General features: G+C 47.7%; 1 protein-coding gene across 2 annotated transcripts in view; it reads right to left on the reverse strand.

Annotated features, from left to right (window-relative positions):
- Elk (Eag-like K[+] channel) overlaps window positions 1-18,635 on the reverse strand; it is a 376,639-nt gene that overhangs the window by 197,593 nt on the left and 160,411 nt on the right. Inside the window, exon 1 of one of the 2 annotated variants that reach the window (XM_055076909.1) lies at window positions 2,664-2,824. The exons of the other annotated variant lie outside the window; for it this stretch is intronic. The gene's annotated coding sequence lies outside the window, so the exon portion shown is untranslated. Of the gene's footprint in view, window positions 1-2,663; window positions 2,825-18,635 lie in introns of those variants that run through there. 2 annotated transcript variants of the gene reach the window in all.

Below are 18,635 nucleotides of genomic sequence, written 5' to 3' on the forward strand. Positions count from 1 at the left end.
AAGCAAAGGGAAGCGTACCAATCGCAGACGCCGGCACCACCGTCCTTATCCGGTTATTTATTTTCACCGTGCTGGCCCTACCCTATCGAAGCTCTCTCCATTTGAGCGTGTTCTTCGCCTCTTCTTAACCAATTAGATAAGAAAAAGTGCTCAATGTAGGCAATGCTATTCGCTTTGAAACCAAAAGAGTGACATCGCTTAAACGAGAAGCACGTTTGATTGGGCATTTGAAACAACGCTGCGGGTTAGCGCTAGATGCTTGTGTCGCTGGTTACGTAAATTTGACGTCAGAAGATTCAAATAAAAACAGGTTGGAACAGTTTTACGTTAAAGGGCACATAGTTCCCTCAAAGGTGAGCTAACTAGCTTCGTTTCTGCCCTATACAGTCAGACAAACTTATCTCAGTGAAATGCATTACGCACGTTTTTGTAATCACTGGTCATCGCTACCTTGACTGCACAAATAAGTGCATTCAAGGGTTGTATCATATTTGGCCACCACGGAAGCAGACGAGCGCATCCTTTTTTCCCCTAACCACTTTGGCGCATGTGCCACCCTCTCGCGCAAACCAATAAAAGCGAGTTTAATAATGAGACGAGCCAGTTGATGCCCAACCGAAGGTCCGTCTAAATAGGTCGCGAAGCTTGGAACGAAAAGCGTGCCAAAGCCTATCGCCAAGGATATCAATTAGTGGTGCACAATTGATGCGCGACTAGGTGAGGGGGCGACAAACAATGAAACTAGAAAACCAATGTGCAAAAAAAATTCTATAAAATTTTAAATCAGAATACTGGCATACGAGTAACTTTTCCGTTTCAGATTTGTGTCCTGCACTAAAAGAACACATTTTCGCTTCTATTTCACAATTTATTAGTTCTTTCTTGGCGACCCTTACCAACCAGTGATTCTGGCGCAAGATTTGGCAAGGCTGTGCAAGCCAGCTGTTATGTCACGAGGAATGGCGTTGCTCCCTTGAACGAGGTGGTTTCGTCCGAGTTTCTTCGAAGTGTGGCGGGCGCTTCACTTGAAACTTTGCGTGACCGAGCGCACTGCATTCGTTGGCGAAAGGTGTGCGTGCAGGTTTGTTATCGTGTAAGTTCACGCTGCGGCATCCGACGCGCTTGTCTCGTCGTGACAATATATGTGGAACGCCCCGCGTCGAAACATCGTGCTATGTTCATTCACTCTCCGTAACACAGGCTCTGAGTGTCTGACGGGCGGCAAAATTGGTGAATGGAATGTTTTCTAAACGATAATGTGGGACACTTGTCTGATAACGGTTGGATATGAATACATGGTGTCGCAAAGAATTACGAATGATTCTGTGAAACGGATTCGCATGGGTTGCTATGCATTACGACTGCGTGCTGGTCATAGTACTTTTCATCATTGAAACATGTTCTGTTTGGTAGGTTATGTTGGTTGCATTATTCAAGACGAATAAAAGTGAAATTGATTTGGAAAGCTCTTTGGCAGTGTTATTTATTTACATCCTAATCGCACACCTTCCTAAGGAAGCTACTGGAGCAAGTGCCATCAACAACAGCCTAATTAGGTTCACATTAAGACATACGCCACTCCTAATAGTTAAAGGACACGCTGGCGTTTCAGCTGAGACGAGTCGCAAGCTCGCCTCAGCCTCAGAAGAAAAATAACTGCTGTCGCAGTGGCCGTAATTCCGGACGCTAAAGAAATTCACACATTCGCGCCAAGTAGCGCAAGGCCTTGACGTGGACTGCCATTTCCGGTTGTAACGTCACTTTTCTTTTCGCTTGCTGTTAGTTGTTCCCACGCTACGCAGATGGCGAAGGTTACAACGCGTTCTATTTTCTTGACATGTGGGCTTCTATGGAAGCTTCGCTACCAGTTTACATATACCTTGCCCAACCACCGTACGTGTAGTCTTGCTCAGGCGCACACGATACAGGGTGTCGGAAGTGCCCGCAGCAGCACGGCAGGAAGCAAGACATGGGCGCCTTAAAACTAACCTGCCAATTGCAGTTCACTGGCAATGTCAGAAGGAATTGGGAACTAACTCTTCAAGCAAAGACGACCTATTCCTGTCGCCTACCTCGACAGACCATCCTCCTGAGCGCCGCAGGTGACGAAGCGCTTGAGATATATAACTTCCCATTCGCTGAAGGTGAGCTCAAGGACGACTACGAGACACTAGTGCGGAAGTTTGACGCATACTGTATTGAGCAAGGGAACGATGTTTGCGAACGCCATGCGTTCCTTATGAGAGTACAAGATGAGGGAGAGCGGTTTGCACGTGACTTCAGCACGCAAGCCAAACTTTGCAATTTCGGGACCCTTGAAGAGTCGATGATTAGGGACCAGATTGTATTCGGGACTACTAACAAGACTAAGAGAGAAAATGTTGCGGGACAAAACCCTGTCTCGACGAAGAGCCGAAAACATGTGCAACACAGCTGAAGCTGCGGCACAACAAAATGCGGCATGGGTCAACGAGCGCATGCAAGTAGATTTATGAACGCGGCAAAATACTGAAATCCCGGTGCAAGCACTGCGGTCGGGTGTACGCGCCATGACAATGCCCAGCCTACGGAAAAACCTGCTACGCATGTAAAAAGAAGAATCACCTTTCATCCTGCTGCAAGAACCCGCAAATTTACAGCATTCACGAAGATCATGAAGGTACCTTTGATGTCCTTGACGTCAGCATCTGTGGCGTAAGCACGAAACCAGGAAGAGACTGGGCAGTGCGAGGTATGGTCTCTTGTCACGAAGTAGAACTCGAAGTCGATAGGGGGTCCCAAGCCAACTTGATTCCGCTTAGTATTTTTCAACGCATCTCGAAAGCGAACGCGGTGCGCAAGAGCGCAGCAGTGCTGACTGCCTACAACGGCTCCGAGATTAAACATTTTGGTGTCGCCACTAAAGCACTGCAGATAAACGGTACATCGAGAGATAATGCTTTCTTTATCGTCAAGAAAGGACGCCAAGCGATCATTGGCTTGAGCACATGCATCGCGTTCGGCATTGTCCCAGCAAACATCGACTCAGTCAGGCGAAGTTGAAAAGCAGAGCCAGAAATAGAATTTCCACATCTCTTTCGCAGCACGGGCTGCGTGCAAAGGAAGTACAAGATAGTTCTGCGACCAGATGCGGTTCCAGTCGTACAAAAAAAAAGTTATGGGGTTTTACGTGCCAAAACCACCCCTTTCTCATTATGAGGCACGCCGTAGTGGGGCACTCCGGAAATTTCGACCACCTGGGGTTCTTTAACGTGCACCTGAATCTGAGTACACGGGTGTTTTCGCCCCATCGAAATGCGGCCACCGTGGCCGGGATTCGATCCCGCGATCGAGTGCTCAGCAGCCTAACACCATAGCCACTGAGCAACCACAGCGGGTTCCAGTCGTACAACCTGCTCAGAAAGTACCTTTGGCATTGAAGCAACGTGACGAGCTCACACGCATGGAGAAGCCGTCCATCATTGTAAATGTGGAAGATCCCTCCGAATGGGTAAGTTGCCAAGTTGTGATAAGAAAAAAGAGCGGCGCTCTCCGAGTATGCATGGACCCTAGAGAAGTAAACAAATGTATATTACGTGAGCGCTACCCGATGCCTACCCGCGAAGATATAGAAAGTGAGCTGTCAGGGGCTCAATTTTTTTCGAGACTTGATGCCAACTCAGTTTTTCATCAGATTAGGTATTGGTGAAGCCACATCGCGGGTCTGCACGTTCGTCACTCCTTTCAGGCGCTATCGGTTCTTAAGGTTACCGTTCGGCATTTCGTCTGCCAGTCAGGTCTTGTCGAAGACATTGACTGAGCTCTTTGAAAGCATCCCAGGAATACGCGTTTACGTCGATGACGTCCTCATTTGGAGTGCTGACAAAGCTCAGCATGACGAACATTTGCGTCGCGTCAGCGCTTGTTGTGTCTTCTTGTCTGGTCTCTCGTCTACATTTGGCGCTGTTAACCGCAGGATGGAAAACCAACAAGTCCAAGCTGTTATTCTAGAGAAAGAACATTTACGTGCCGCGCTAGACATGTAAAAAAAAAAAAAAGCTGGACTGGCGTTTAATCTTGAAAAATGTGTTTGGTATGAATGAGATAACATTTGTAGGTAACATTATGAAGGCGGCGTGCGCCCAAGCTCCGAATTGATTGAAGGCGTCCGAGCGATGCCCGCGCCGAAAGGCACAAATACCGTGAGAAGAATGATGGGAACTTTTAACTATTTTCGAAAGGATGTACCCAGCTGAAGCGATAAAACGGCACTGCGGCGAAGCCTCGTCAAGGATGATGCGGTTTTTGAGTGGACCACGGGCGCTAGTGGCAAAACGTCTGCGAGATATTAGCATCTCCGCCGCTCCTGTCCTTTTTTGATGAAAGTAAAAAATTAAAAAAATCTCGGCAGACGCGTCAGGCATGGGCATAGGAGCATCGCTATTGCAAAAACACCAGAATGAATGAAGCCCATTCATGTACGACTCGGGAACGCTAACTGATAGCGAAACGCGATATTCGCAAATCGAGAAAGAAACGCTTGGCATAGTGTTCGCCTGTGAAAAATTCCATCAGTTTTCTTATGGCCGCACGATCCTCATAGACGGGCCACCGTACATTGTTCGCCATCGCAAAATAATAAAAAAAAACAATACATAGGAGAAATGCCACCGAGGCAACAGTGTTTCTTTGTTCGCCTTCTAAAATACGTTTGACTTGCAGTTCGTTCCTGGAAAGGACCTGCTCCTGGCTGACATGCTCTCTCGTGCGCGCCTTTTCATGAAACCGGGAAGCAACGGAGGACATCGAGGTTCATGCAGTTCGTGTCTTCTCGTGCCATGGTAGCCGCATCGACAAAACTGCGCCGTTAGGACGAGACGCTATTGGATCCCTATCTGAGTACTCTAATGCACCAACTGTCGCGTGGAATAGCGGTTGAAGGGGAATTACGTCCGTTTACGGCTGAGCTATCTGGCATCGATGGGATAGTGCTTAAAGGATGCAAAATAGTCGTACTCAAGTCCATAAGTAATGAAATGCCAACAAATGCCAGCAGGTGATCTGAGAATGAATAAGTGAAAGGCAAGAGTGCACGTGCTTACGTTTTGGCCTGGCCTAGACAGTGGCATTGAATCAATTATTTGTCCGTGCAACGCATGCCAAACGTATACGTACGAGCAGCAGTCTGAGCCCCTGGTTTTACGCCTGACACCTAGTATGCCATGGTACAGAGTCGGCATCGACATATTCCATTTTGCTGTAGCAGAGCACATTGTAGTGTTTGATGCGCACTCCGATTTTCCTGAAGTGGAAAAATTATCTACAATGACGGCCCATAAAGTAGTACAAATAAGATCGGCCATATTAGCGCGTTATGGGATCCCTGTGCAAGTATCTACAGATAAAGGGCCTCAATTTGCATCCAAAGAGTTCGTAGACTTCACAAAGTGATATGACTTTTAGCACATTACATCAAGCCCGTGATTGTCGAGATCCAATGGACTTGCTGAAAAGGGAGTACAGATAGTCAAGTCCATCATGAAAAAGACCACTGAATCTTGCGACGATTTTTGGTTAGGACTCTTGTCTTATCGTGTGTCTGTCCTAGAGGATGGCCATTCCCCTGCCCAACTGTTACAGGGACGGTGCCTGCGCACCAATGTTCCGGAATACAGCACTGAGCTGGGATCCCCAACAGTCAAGCATCAACAGCAGGCCAAGGACAAAACGCTGCAACCTTTGCAGCAAGGAGGCATTGGGTGCATACTTGACGACAACTGGCCACGTAAGGCGAGAGTGCTTCAAGAAATGGCTCCCCGTCCTATATCGTGGGAACGGAGGACGGAAGGCTTCTAAGGCGGAACATACAACACCTGGTCCAAACACAGGAAAAGTACCGCAGGATAGATGAAGATGACAACAGCAGCGAGGAAAATAGCAGCCCAAAAACGAAAGAGAGGAGCTTCCAGAACAAGGCCTAAGTGCACCCAGTTTCACTAGTCATCCGCAAGCCAACAGACAGGAGGTCTTCTCCAAAGTGGAGGCGTCGGAAGCAGTGTCCCGCAGGTTGACCCGTCAGCGCAACAAGCCTCAACGGCTGCAATATGAAGCGAATTTCCGTCAATCCTCCGCTATTCTCTCTTCCCCTATGGTTATAAAGTTCTTCCTTCCGTTCTTTCTTTTTTTTCCTTCTCGTTAAGGGAAAGAGATGTATCATATGTTGTCACCACGTAATCAAACGAGCTGATAGCAAGCGCATCCTTCTTTCCCCTAACCATTTCGGTGCATGCGCCACCCTCTCGCAAAAAAACTATAAAAGAGCCTAGTAAAAAGACGAGCCAGTTGATGCCCAACCGCCGTATGTGTATTCTTACTCAGGCGCACACGATACAAGGGTAACGCTGTTTTAGGATAAGAATGTGATGCAACAGACTGTATTGTACTGTTTTTAAGGATGTTCTCGCTGAACGATCGAGAGAAAAGCATGAAGATCGCAAAAACAAAAGACAAAGCAGGTTGACGTCAGGCTGTCACAATAAACGAACGAAGCGAGGCGAAAACGCTTGCATTGTGTGCAACTGGGGTAAGAAAAACAAGAGACAGTGAAAGTAAAAGAAAATGACGTCAACAGGAAACGTAGCTAGAAAAATAAGTATGGCAATGTATACAGACTCGATGTCTTGGGCAGCGTAACCGTACCTTGATTTCGTGAAACTTTGCTGAGTAAGCTGTGGTTCGACACTGAAAGCTTTGGGTTTCAATAAGTGGTTACTACCCCTTCATTTTTTTTTGTAAGTGGTGCTTCGGCAGTCGCTTCCCCGCCTTGCAAAATTTGAGCCGTGGTACGCTTAACGAGGAGGCAGGGGAACGGCAAAGCTACGAGATAGTAAAAAAAAAAAAAGAACGCACATAGGTCTTCAACTTCTTAATACTCATATTTCATTGTTAAGCATGTCCGAACTTCTTGCAAGCAAGTCGCGCAGTGCATTAGGCCAATTAAGAATGTTCTGTGAAGCATACGCGCCCTTTTGACTAGTTATCTTGAACTTTGAGGCATAATGACTCGAAATGCGACGCCGATGCACCTTCTGTATGGATAAATTGATGACGCGTCTCGTGATGACGCTAGGCATGCGTGATGAAAATTCTCAAATGAGTAGCGCGTTGCTTGGCAACAGTTCTCGGTCCGTATTTATGAGATCATTCGTACAATGAAACTATTCGTAAAAGCAGAGGTAGAATTCTCAAAGCTTTTCACCCATAAGTGTTGTTTGCCATTGGCTGGCTGCCTTTCCTAATAATGTGTCCTACAAAAAAAAAAAAAAAAATGGCTGGCGTGTGCTCTTAGGAACACTTCCAGCAAGATATTTTTGTGGATCGTAATCTGGATACCGGCTGGTCGTGATGTCGGATATAATATTAAAGAAGGCGACCAACCAATAGCAGGCGGCTCTAGCGAACGACAGCTAGGCTTTAAAATTTTCTCGCAATATACTCTTACGCTGGAATTGGTCGTAAGAGAGGACACCATAGAGCTTATTGCTCGTAAAGGTTCTTTGGAAGATGCTGATAGCTCTCGCTAATATTAGCAATTATTGGTATTGGCTGGTATTAGCAATTCCGAACAGTTCCGAACAGTTCCGAACGTTTTGGAGAATGCATTGTGCATACATGATATACTCTATTTATGAGCGAATTCACAAATCTTTTTCGTAAGTGCTTTTTGCCAATGGTCCCCCGCCTCCGCTAATAACATGTCATATATATATATATATATATATATATATATATATATATATATATATATATATATATATATATATATATATATATATATCGGGCGCTGCTCTAAAACAACGCTGCTTACCGACAGGATTCTGGTGATAGCGAAGGATGAACACCACACGAGCCAATCATGAAGCGCGAGCAAGACGTTTTACGGGACAGTGCACATTAATCGAGACCTTTTCTGATAATTCACATCTTTATTGATGAATACACTCTCAGCACAGTTTACACCCTATGGCGTGCCCCTTCTGCCACAACGATAATCGTCATCTGCCTTGATGCGTTTCCTTTCTTGAAAACACCGCGCCCGCTACTTTCCTGTCGGGAATGCTATCATGCTGATGACGCGCATGCCGTTCGTTACTGGAAAGTACCGGGATTGCAGCGTTAAAGAAAGGAAACGCATCAAGGCAGATGACGATTATCGTTGTGTGGCAGAAGGGGCACTCCAAAGGCTGTAAGCTATTCTTAGAGTGTATCTAAATTATGATATTTTCTAACCTGGGTTTATCAATCCTATTCTTTTGAGATTCCTGCCCGAGGATGGCTTCTATCTTAAAGGTCGCAAGTGTTTGTCTATAAGATGCGAGTTTCAATGTCAAATTATTTGTACCGTATCGCGCCGAAGACATTGAGAAAATCCGAAAGCTATCAAAAAAGCAATATTTACCGCAAACCCTTAACAAAAAGATATTTGAGTCCACGAAACTATCTATTTCATGAAAGGTCCCGCGCATACCCGGGATTCCAGCGCGGCATGAACTATTATACGTAAGTTATACTCAAGTCTGGCTCCGTAGACAACATCCTACATGGTTTCGCTGGACGGGAACGATTAGCACTTTCGAGGGTTGTAAGAAAAATTATATGTAAAAAAAAAAAAAAAAAAGAGAGACACGGGCGCCCACAACTTCGCCTCAAGTACAATATATGAAAGCGCGGCCCATGCGACGTACCTTTATCATAGAAGGTCAAGAGATTCGACGTCTCCTCCGTTACGCACGAATCAGGCTTAGAGATTCCGTTACCCTGCTTTCGGGGCGCATTCGCCGTACAAGAACTCGCGTCGTTAGCGGTGCGCCAGAGGATTACCGCTCCTTGCGTCGGGCCAGCCATCTGCCGATTCGAATCTGCCAATCCGAGGCGCAGAGATCGGAGCAACCGCGCTGCGTCATTGCGGCCGCGCGATGACAATGTCTCTCCCTCCGCGCTGGCGCTCGCTCGCATCTCGCGCGAGCGCCTTGTCCTATTCTAACGTAAACTTTCCTCGGTCTCTGCGTCCGCCCGCCGCGGACATCGCCTTTTCCCGCGGCAGGCGACCTGCCTGTCTCAACCGAAACACCTTTCCCCAGCACCGGTCTCGCATTTGTTCGTTGACGTAAGCATAGAACGTCTCTGCTGATGCTGCTGCCCACGTTACTCTGCTCCCGAAAGTGTCAGCCTCTTCGCTCGCGCTAATCCAGTCGGCATCGTTGGTGTTTGCGTCATTCGTCTCACCCTTTACAACACCGGCCCGGATGCGGGATACGATTATTACGTATACGTCCGCCCGTGTACAGCAGCGCCACCGCCGACGATGCTCTTTCCTTTTCTCGTAAAGCTTTCTTAGTCTGCGAGTCGCCACCATCTGTTGTTGGCTCCTATGCGCCTGCGCTGCGGCGAGCGGCGTGTGAGTGAAGTGGCTTCTCCACTCCGCTCCGAATGCATACTGGGCTCGGCCGGTCTGCTTGGCAGCTGCGTGAGAGGGTCGACGAGACGCGGAATGTCCACAACAGGTGGCCGCCGTGAGACGAGCCGCGCGTCTTGACAATGGCAGCTGCTGCGCTTCGGCTGTTCCAGTTTTGTGTTTTTCTTCATACTCGGCATTGACCAAGGCTGCGAAGCTGCTTTTGCAACAACGAGTAACCTACACGAACGCACGTGGCTCTCTCTTCTGACGTCCGAGCGGTTCGCGTCGGCGGCGGCACTACTGTGTCTGTGCATCTCTCTCTATTTCTCTCGATTTCTCTCGGAAAGCAACACATTAATACGTGCACAGTGGGAAGGGAACTGAAGCGCACCAGAATGTTATCGGGAAAGAAAAGGAGATATCAGGAGCAGCCACCGTTGAGACTGAGGACCGTATTCACGTAGCAGATTCTTACGCCCATCACTTCCTAAGAACAAATACCAGGAAGTAGTGGCAGCGAACATATTAGCACAAGTAGCCAGCCAGTGACAGACAACTAGCTCTTACGAACAAAAAAAAAGTCCGGGGACTCCTAAGCAATTCTTGTGAGTCGTGAATGCGAAAGCATTAATGTCTAATTGAACGCCACAGAGTGGTTCTTCGAGTTTTGGGGTGCGACTAACATTTTCGAGTTTTGCTGCGGGAATAAATCGAGCTTTGGGATTAGATTGGTGTGGGTTATTATTTCTTTTTGTACAGTTTCTACGTTAGCATGTTGGCTGTCGACGGACATCATTTGGACTGTATCTAGGTTTTGAGTTCAGTCTTTAAGGAGGCACCAGAACTTAGGGATTGTGATTAATTTTGACCAATTGGGTGCACTTAAGACGCACTGAGTGCTTGACAGACGAGCGTTTACGCATACCGCTTTCACATAAAGGTGTCCGCTGACGTTGGGATTTGAACCTGTACCTCCTGCTCGGCCGCAGAGCCTTTGATCTGCGGCGCTGAGTGGCCACTGACCCACCGAGGCGGGGTGATCCGAGCGGTTCAGTTAATGTATGCGACTACTGGCTGTATCGCCCGTTACTCCTTTACGAATGTTGAAACTTGTTGCCCTGTGGATCCCCTAGTTAAGCATTAAAAATAAAGAGTGTTGGTTTGAAACCTATTCACAGGGGGTTTGGGATAGATTTTACAATGCTCTAACCAATGTAGGCAGCAAACTGCTTCTAGTTTAAGGGAACATTGAACTCCCACGTTCCCTATTCAAATGCGTGGAAAGTGCAACTAATACTCTTTTTAGGCAGCTGGTGAATTATTGCGAAAGAGGGAGATACAACAGGCCTTTCTTAAAAAGCTTCTCTCTGGCTTTTTCCCTCTATTTATTCCCCTTTCCCCCTCCCCCAGTGTAGAGTAGCAAACCGGGGGCTCTTCTGGTTGACTTCCCTGCCTTTATTGTCCTTGCTTTCTCTCTCTTTGGACGGAATATGGTACCGTCTTCTTGTTTATAGGTTGTGGAGGCTAATTGGATTAGCATAAGAAAATGAAGCGTGTAGTAGAAGCCAGCAGAACTTTGCGACAACTGAGGAGAAAAACAAAGGCTGAGGTTCTAGTGACATTCGAAAAGAGAATTGTTATTTACGACTTCAAGTGTACTAAAAAAAGTGGGGGGAGGGCATGAAGTTTACAGATCCAAGCTTTATACACGTACATAAAAATGAGCAATATCGCGATTACATAAAGAGGTTCCCAAAGGAGGTTTTTAGAAACTTATGTTTGTAACTTGTTCGATATGGCGACGCATATGTTTGATATTAGATGGCTCTGAGTATAGTATTGAACTCGCATGTACGGTGCTTTGCATCTTGTTTCCTTGCTGTGTGTGTGTGAGAGAGAGAGACAGATGAAGAGGACAGGCAGGTAGGTCAACCAGATATTAGCCCCCGGTTTGCTACCCTACACCGGAGTTGGGAGATAGGGGTTAGAAAGGGGACAGAGAGGAAAGGGTTAAAAAAATGCACACACAGAGAGACACACACAAAAGGCGTTCCAGTTAGAGACGTTCACAAAGGCGGGTAGATCGCAAGAAGCGCAGTAGCGCTTGCACGGCCTTCTTCTTTGACGTTAGGTCCTGTCGTGGTGTAGAATTCCTTCTTCCGATAGGTGTCGGTCGTCCAGCTGGTTGAGTTCGTGGCGAAGGTATTCCCTCTGTGGACTGTACTTCGGGCAGTCGCACAAAAAATGTCCACTCGAGTTTTCATGGCCGCAGCGGTTACAGGTTGCGGTGTCGGCCATCCCTATGTGGAACGCCTAGGCTTTGGTAAAAGCAATACCCAACCACCGCCGATACAAAAGCGTGGCGTCTCCACGGCAAAGCTTTCATGGGGCTTGAAGGCTTAATGTGTAATCAAGGGAGTATAGTCAGGAATTCCTGAAAAGTGGCTCATTCCACTGCGACGTGGTGTAGTGGCGAGCAAGCAGGCAGAGCTTCCATGCTGCGTCAGTTCTAGAAAGTGGTATCGGTACGTGGCGGTCCGCAGTATGGCCTGAACGGACAGCTTGATCGGCCTGTTCATTGCCGATAAATCCGCAGTGACTTGGAAGCCATTGGAAAGTTATTTCATGGTCCGCATCACTTATATAGTGCATCGTTTCCGTAATCTGAAACACTAGCTGTTCATCTGGTCCGCGTCGTAAAGGTGACAGTAGACACTGTAGTGCTGCTTTTGAATCGCAGAAGATCGTGCACTTGTGTGACGGTCCATCACCGATGTAGTGAAGGGCAGTAAGGAGCGCTGCGAGCTCAGCTGCCGTCGATGATGTCGCGTTAGGCATTTTAAATTTGATGGTTGTAACTTTCGCTGGTATCACGATTGCCGCAGCGGAGCTGCGTGGCAGGACATATCCATCAGTGTAGCTACGCCTAGAGTCACGGTAGTTCTCGTACAAAAGTAGCAATGTGAGCTGTATAAGGGCTGGAGATGATATGTAAGCTTTTTTCGTGATACCAGTTATTGTCAGGTTGATTTTTGCCTGAGCGACGCACCATGGAGGAATCGAATATCTCGCAGCAGGAGTGACACAAGCTGGCAGTGATTCACCATGTGCGGTTATCATTTGGCTGAAAGAGGTGCGTGGTCTGTCCGCTGATAGAGAGGCTAGGTGGTGGCGAGGATTCCTGGCAAGACGCCTTATATGGGTCCTCAGCACTTCAATTTCAATGTGGGTCTTGAAAAGGTGGTCTCTAGCGATTTCTATTGTCGCCACTGTTGATGCTCTTTGAGGCAGGCCTAGATAGATCCGGAGCGCTTGAGCCTGAACACTTTGTACTGTGCGTAGATTCGTTTTGCCTGTGTTGATCAGGCTCATCGCGCTCTACTTACTTTTCTAGCGTTAACTAGCGTTTCTAACTTAGGTTCAAGTTTGTAACGTCGAAACTATTCTGTTCAACATTCTGTAGTAGCATGGCCTTCAGTGACCGTGTGTGATCTGTACTGTGTGTTCTACTTTATTCTTTAGATTTTTCCTGTTGCTCTTCTTTTCCTCATTCCTCCCCTCCTTCCTATCTTCCATTACTGTGTTTCTGTCTCCTCCCTTCTGAAGAGTAGGCAGGCGTTGTGCCCCTTCTGGTGGCAGTTGCCAGCCTGCTCCTCGCTTTCCCTTTCCTGTTAATTGTATATATGGGTTACAAACAAATCATAATAATGTTGGTTATTGCTGGCAAGCTGTACCGCACAAAGCTGAGAAAAAGCACCCTGTATAGTTGCAGCATCGCACTTGTCGACATTTCCCAAGTCTTGCCAGTGAAAAACTTCAACAGGTGGCAGATGCCTGTCAACCGTTTTTTCATGTATGATACGTGCGGGCTCCATGACAAGTCCCTGTCGATTATGACACGTAGAAACTTGTAAGATCGAACATATGGTATAATCTGGCCATTTAACCTTACGCTGTAGATTGTCATGGGTTTTCGCATAAATGGCACCAGTGCGCATTTCTCGGAGGAAATTTCCAGGCCTCGATTACGGAGGTAGATAGCAGTTTGGGTTGCAGCTCTCTGAATTCTCGCTCGAAACTGTAGGCGTGTTACTGCAGACGTCCATATGCAGATGTCATCCGCGTACATTGATAGCCTGACTGTAGTTGGCACGTGCTCAAGGAGAGAAATTAGTGTTAGATTAAATAAAACAGGGCTAAGTACACCGCCCTGGGGGACGCCGCGGTAGCTATAATGTAGAGAAGTATGGCCTTCCTCGGTGCTTACAAAAAAGGATCACATGGAGAGATAGCTGCGTATCCATTGAAACATCCGACCACCAACGCCTACCTTTTCGACAGTAGACAGGATGGCTTCATGCGTAACGTTGTCATACGCGCCTTTCACGTCAAGGAACAAGGAAGCGCAGAGACGCTTACGGCAGTTCTCACGCTGGACGTAGGTGACCAGGTCGACGATTTTATCGACTGATGATCGACCCCGTCGAATGCCTGCCACGGCATCCGGGTAGGTGTTGTGGTACTTCAAGTACCACTTCAGGCGTCCTAGGACCATACTCTCCATTACTTTGCCCACACAGCTCGCCAAAGCGATCGGACGATATAATGAGAGTTTCAACGGCGACTTGCCAGGCTTCCGCAGTGGAACAAGGCGACTTGTCTTCCAGGTTGTTGGTAGCGTGCCATCTCTCATTACCTAATGACGGTAATCAATATACAGGCCTAACAGTAAGCAAAGGGAATTTTACCACACAAGACTACAAGACATCCTGTCCTCAGCTCCCTATCCGTGGGTCATTATTGGAGACTTCAACGCCCATCGTAGACTCTGGGGAAATTCGAAGATCAACGCGAGAGGCAAAGCTTTGGTATCTTCCGCCTCCAGTAATAAACTTTGGCTGCTGTTGAATGATGTAAGTCCGACGTTTCTAGGTGACTGCACATACAGCAGATGTTTTGACTTGGCTTAATTGGATTCGTTATACAACTGAATGAGAACACCTCTCGCTCGCTCCCCCAGGTGACACAGAGCTCGGTAGGAAATTCCGTCAGGTCCTGGCGCTGATGTGCGGCTACACAAAGCTAATGCTGCCTTAAGGTCGTGGATTGAGAATGGTAGATCCATCCGGTGATCACGCGGTGGCGGAAAACTACTCGAATGCGGTGGAATGTTGGGAGCTGCAAGTTGGCCCGATAATTTGGTGGAGAACTCCTCTGCCCCATCAATCTCCGGTCTGTTTTGAGAGAGGGATAGAGCCTTGAATAGGAACCGCTGTACGGGGAGTGTCCGGAGACCTTGCACTGTTCGCCATCGTTGCGATAGAGGCTTGCGTGGATCTAGCGACTCGCAGAACGCAGTACAACGTTGTAATTCGAGCTTGTCTAACCGGCGCTGGATCTTCTTTTGCGTGCGTCTGGTGGTCCGTCAATCGTATATTGCCTTTTTGCTTGGGTACCTTCGTTCAGCACGTTGTCGGATTGCTCGAAGTCGTTCTAGTTCCACATCAAATTCCACCAGTTTCGAAGAACATGTGAGAATACACATAGTGTCTCGCACCACGCTCTTGATTGCCTCTCCCAAGTCGAAAGATGGATTGGCTTCGCAGTGTTCTTCCATGACAGACTGAAATTTAGACCAGTCCACTTTTTGGATCGTCTCCCGTACTTTTGAAGGAGACAATCCTCTGGTCTTGGCGTACGTGTGGATATGGTCGCTACCGTGCGTCTGTATGTCCGCAAACCACCCAGTACGTCTGACAAGGCTTCGTGAGACAAAAGCCAAGTCAAAACATCTGCTGTATGTGGAGTCGCCTAGAAACATAGGACTTCCATCATTCAACAGCAGCCAAAGTTTATTACTGGAGGCGGAAGATACCAGAGCTTTGCCTCTCGCGTTGATCTTCAAATTTCCCCAGAGTCTACGATGGGCGTTGGTCTCCGATGATGACCCACGGATCGGGAGCTGAGGACAGGATGTCTTGTAGTCTCGTGTGGTAAAATTCCCTTTGCTTACCGTTAGGCCTGTATATTGATTACCGTCATTAGGAGGCACAGGCTGATGTGTGTAAGTGAAGTCACGGAGAATAAACACAAAAACGTTACTGTTTTTACCAACAGTTGACGACATAAACGATTCATATCCAGAAAGCTTGATCGTGTTCGATAAGATCGGCTCGCAAAAGAAAATAACGGGAAACATATCGGCATACACGAAGCAACAGAAACCTGAAATGCACGCTCTGGATCCCCGGGAAATCCATGAAAATATAGCTGCTTTTCGGACCTCATCCCTGAAAGACAGTGACTGTGGAGCCCTGATCTACTCAAGGGTTGCCAGCACCAGACTCAGAGCTCCTAGTACTTGAAGCGCACTTCTGGCAGACGGTGTGTGCAGGTTGTTTAGCAACACGCGAATGGCATTCATTAAATGCCTAAGAAGAGCTATCACTTGCTCATCTGTTTTCCGCGACTCCTCAGATGCAGCACCTAGCTGTATTGGGGGCGCTTCTGCTGTGGCTCTTCTGCCGGTGTTGAACACATAAGTGGTGGCCATTACATCGCAGAGAGCTATCTAGAAGTTTTATCCCTTCCAACATTGGTGTTTGGGGTACTGGAAACTTCCACTGATGGTGCTGCTTGACGAGCGAACTTTTCTTGAAAAGTTAATTTTTTCTGTCGTGAGGACCTTCGATGTTGACATCGTCTTCGCCGGACTTCCTCAGCGGTCTCTTTGCGGGTACAGCTGTCTCTCACCATTTGCTTGATTATGGAGATCTCTGAAAATGAGCCGAAGCATTACAAATTAGATTCGGTGGAATTTCGGAACATGAGGTGGCCTATGTAGACGCGGTGGGAGGTGGCGGCAGTTTTACGGTGGCAACGGCCGTGATCGGCCGGGGCAATCCCGTGACAGCTGCCACTCATGCGCCGGCGCAGCATAGAAGTTGTCTAGGAAATTGCGATCGCGTTAGCTTGCGCTGGAACGGACGTGAAAATTATGATCAGTGAGAGCAAAGCTGCCATACAAAATTTCAACAAGGGAAGGATCTCGCCCTCAGCGGCCAGAATCCTAGGTCAGAGAAAGTTAGATAGAAAAATTCAAATAATTTGGACTCCGGCGCACGACGCCGTCCCCGGCAACGAGGCGGCCCACAAGCTGGCTCGAGATCTCTACCACCGAGCCGCTACAGGGCCCCTCGATGTCCGAGGGAGCGGAAAGAACATGTTAAAATATGGGGAGATCAAGCAGCATTACAGATTAGATCGTAGACTAGTATCTTCGCCAGACCCGAAATTAAACAACAGACAAGCAGTCGCGTGGAGACGACTGCAAACTTATACGTATCCGCACGCGGTTGTGGCGAACTACATATTCCCCGAGGCCAGGAGCGATAGGTGTAATCTTTGTGGAGTGAGAGGGACCCTCGACCACATAATATCGGAATGCCCGTACACTCACCCGAGGGGACGCACAGTGTAAGCAGTAGAGACACCTGGGAGACCCTGCTGCGCAGCTCTGACTCTGAGCTCCAGCTCCGGCTCGTCCAACTGGCTGAAGAGGCTGCTGGGAGTCAAGACCTCCCAGCCTGCATCTGAGGCTGCGGCACCCGCCCCCTGACCTGCCTGTCTGAAAGTGGGTAGATCACCTTATCCGTTGGACAATAAAGTTTATTCTATCTATCTTGTGTATAGTGAACTGGATAAAGTGCAACGGATAAAGACACACGGGATGTCATGTGCTTGTAACCTGCGTGTTTTTATCCGTTTTGCTTGTTTTCTCCCCGCCTATATTAAGCCTATTTGTCCTATTGACCTGCTCTTAACTTCGGTGGCGATGAGCTCATGTGTAAAAAAAGTGAATGTCGAATCAAGAAATAAGAATAGGACGGCGCTAGTGGCTTCGAGAAGGGAAATATACCCAGGACAATTCTTCGATAATGGGCAGTATGATTTTGGGAAATAACAGATGTGCGTATATTTAGTGCATGTCTAATCCTGCCACCAGTACGGAATCCGAAAGTGCTGTTGCTACGAAGCTAATGGGAAGCAATACCGTAATGATTGCGCTAGAAATCGAGGGTGTGTAGTTAACTTTTGCAAACTTATATTTGGTGATTAGGGCACAAAAAAAAAGAAAGAGAAAGAAAATCAGCCGGCTATGAGCAATGAAAAGGCAGAATGCGACGAGAGGACGCGTGATCGCATTCTCGCACGCGAGCTGAAGTGGCTGCTTAATATTTCACGCTAACGAGACATCGTGCGCAAGCTACTCAATGGTCAGTTGCTCACGGCGAGCCGTAAAGTGCGCGCTGCACGCACTTGACCGCCTCATGCCAGGTGAAGAAAGAAAGAAAGAAAGAAAGAAAGAAAGAAAGAAAGAAAGAAAGGTGAGGCTGGCCCATTTTGTTTTGCGTCTGGTGGGCCCACCGACCGCGCTCTCCGAACCCTTAGTGCTGCCGCTATGGTATACAACATACCAGCAACAGCAGCAAGCAAACAACAAAAGTCGCACATCGTTATTTAGAGATACGGTCCTTTTTCTGTATGGCGCGATAATGGCCGGCGAGTCGGTCCACACTGTTGGGTAAGTGTTGAGAACGCCTAAAGATATTCGCAGATATAAAGCTTTGATATAGACACTTTAACTCAGATGCTCTGGGACTGTAACAAAAACCCGCACGGTGCTAACTCCGGAGCCCTTCCGCCGCGGTGGGCCACTGCCTTGCGTAGCCAGAGCCTCGGCGACCAACTGTGGGCAGTCCAGCAGGCTCGCGAGGCGGCGGCGAGACTACTACACCTCGACGTCCCCACGTGGGAGATCTAAGGCCCCGTCGGCGAGACCTCTGCAGGACTTTAATATAGAAGTTGTTACCAACCAACAAAGCTTTGCCCCGTCTTGCTGAGATTGCTGCACAGAAAATTACTGAAAGCTACTTCCAACATTAGTGGCGTGCGCTCTGTTCAGTGCGCTTTGGGTAATCTTTGCAGCGCGAATGCAGCATTTTGAATATGCTTCCTGCGTAAGCTTCTCGAAATGCGTTCCTCTTAGGACCAAGTCACTCCGCCACTCTGCAATGCACCGGCGGACCATAACATTACCACCACCGCCACCACCACCACAATATTATTAATAATAATAATAATAATAATAATAATAATAATAATAATAATAATAATAATAATAATAATAATAATAATA

The sequence above is a fragment of the Dermacentor andersoni genome, chromosome 2 (assembly GCF_023375885.2).
Source record: "Dermacentor andersoni chromosome 2, qqDerAnde1_hic_scaffold, whole genome shotgun sequence".
NCBI classification, from domain to species: Eukaryota; Metazoa; Arthropoda; class Arachnida; order Ixodida; family Ixodidae; genus Dermacentor; species Dermacentor andersoni.